We start from the raw sequence: 2720 nt of genomic DNA, 5'->3' as shown, positions 1-2720 counted from the left end.
TCCTGAGCAGCACAGCCAATAATCTTAAAGCACTATTCAAACTAATGACAGACCATTCAAGTCAAAGCACAGGTGGGTCATATCACCAAATATTATTTCAATTTAATTAAGAAGAAAAAGATGCAAACAATAGGACACATGCAATATAAGACTAAATAACCAGCTTTCATTTTTCAGCTACAGCAGGTCTGTTAAACAGCAGCATTCAAGTAAGAAACCCTGTATAATGACACCCATCTGATTTTCTCTCAACTGTTCACATTCACTCCACGTCAATGATTGAACTGTTCATACAGTTTTTGATCTCTATCAGCGTTACTGCACTCAGCATGAGCACAAATCAAGAGAAAATCAACTCATGGTTTGCTCACAGGTTTATCTTGAACGACCGAAATGAAAGAGAGCAGAATATCTCAAGAGACATCACTAAACTTACAAGTTGCTGCTGTTTTCAGCTCATCAGTGTGTTTTCCATAATGTGGAGAGATGGTTGACAGGTTGAAATTGTTAAAGAGCCAGTAAGATGAAAAATTCTAAGCTTCCTATCACTGTTTATAAGTCCTGGACATTAGGTTTAAATCCATCCAAGGTTAAAAAACATTGTCATTTTGGTCAAAATATCATTTTTAAATTACCTCAATTCTCAGAGATCCCAAACGGTTCCACGTGAAGCTGTTCAAAAGATTCAGTTTCCTTAAACCCCACCTTTCGGTTGCATACTGTGTTCTGATTGGTCAACTAACATAGTCAGGTTTGATTGGTTGTTCCGCACACACCCTTCACGGTAAACAATGCGTTAGCATCTGTTTGGGGTGAATTATGTCTTATTCCTCTTACCGCGAAGCAAACAGTAAAATAAAAAACTTGAACAGTCCTTGCTTCTTTTTCTTCTGTGTGTGTATTCAAGCCGTGCGCTTCAGTTTGAATCTGAATAGAAGCGTTCAGCGCGGGGGCGTGGTCACATTAGATATAACGAAGGGAGACGTGAAAAACAGACATCGCGTTGTTTTCATATGGATTACTTTATCACAGAATTTTAATGACGTGTTTGTAAATGAAGATCAGCTTAGACAGGCTGCAGACAGCACACATACTGATAAGACGCTCGGAGAACACAAACACATAACTTCATAATCATACTTCGCGTTGTGATCGGAGATGCTCGTTGTTCTAAATAAAGTTGGTAATGAACCCTCTTTTATGGCCAAACGCTTTGAAAATCCCGCTTGAACTCAAACTTGCCTTTACAATTAAAAACACACTGTCTCCTCGACATGATGCTCCTCACACCAACCAGAGCGTCTGTGTGTGTGTGTGGGGGGGGGGGGCAGGTCAGAGTCAGTTTCTCTCAAGACGGTAGGCGGAGATTATTATGCAAAGTGTTCTAGTGACGAACATAGAGATGGGCAAAAGATTTGAAATCTATAAACGACTTCGTTTCAGCGATTCAGAGTCGACTCCTTACTTTAGAAGCCAATAACTTTATAAATCGTGTACTTTTTTGGTTTAATTACTTTGCACATTGTTTACACTGATGGACATGTACATCATACACTGTAATACAGGTCATTTTTGATTTACCATCTGTGTGGCTCTTTAAAGAAAACACTGAAGCAGAAAATGTATTGATTTAAAAGACACTCTGATTGGGGGATTTAAACTCATAACATCTGGCAACCGCAGCCATGTAAGCTTCTGGAGGCTCATTACCAATTGGTCTGTTTGTGTGAAACTAAAATGTATTTGGGTCATTTCACACTCGTTCCTCTGTTTCTGCTGATGAGAAGGTGTTTGTCCTACAGTAACCATGCTATCAGACGACTCGATTAAATCATTTTTGTGTGTGAGTGAGTTCTGTGTTTGGCTGCAGTTCTCATAACACATGCCTGAGATACTGGATCTTCACCAGTCTAACACTAGTGAAGCACATCGGTGCACGAGTCCACAGCCGCGGTGATCCACAGGCCGTTCACAGGTGAAGGTTTTCGGCTCATACTGTCCGGTGGGCATGCGCTCTGAAGGGGTCTTGGCAAAGTGCAGGGGAGATTTATGCCCCAGCGCCTCAGGAGGAGAAAAACACCATTCTTGTTTTCTATGCAGGAACATGTTCATTAGTCTTTGGTATTGTATGGTGCGTTTTTGTTTTTGCAAAATCATAAATCTTTATACAATTAGAGAGAAGATCAACTTGGCTGTGCAAGTTCCCTCAAGATTAATACGAGCAGCTCTGCTGCACAGCACAAAATAAAAGAGGCGTCTGACTAAATAAATTACAGGCAAACGTCGTTCATTTTCAGAATCGATCAACCCTCTGCAGGATTATTGTCCTGGTCTGCAGTTCAGACAGGAAGGAAGCACTGGCTCTGTTCGGCCCGCAGACTGAAGAGCGTCTGGAGCTGGTTATGATTGTTAATGCAGTGTGATGATGCTCATAATAAAAGAGTAAAATGTGAAATATTGATGAAGGAACAAGAGCAGCAGTTCAGTATAAACTCACTGTATCTTCTTCATGATGATGTCTGTATGTCTGAGGTTTTTCTTCTGATCAGAAATAAGTTGAATCTGCAGCGGTCAAATATGAATATTACTGTTTAGTTTAAAAATATTCACCATATGTGCTTGTGGGAGAAATATTCCTAGTTTATAAGTGAACGTAAGAACATAAGAGATGTCTTTAATACGTCACTGATGACAGGACGTCACTCACTGTCACATTTTTT

Source organism: Carassius auratus, chromosome 40, assembly GCF_003368295.1.
Source record: "Carassius auratus strain Wakin chromosome 40, ASM336829v1, whole genome shotgun sequence".
Classification (NCBI taxonomy): Eukaryota; Metazoa; Chordata; class Actinopteri; order Cypriniformes; family Cyprinidae; genus Carassius; species Carassius auratus.
This window is presented reverse-complemented; position numbering follows the sequence as displayed.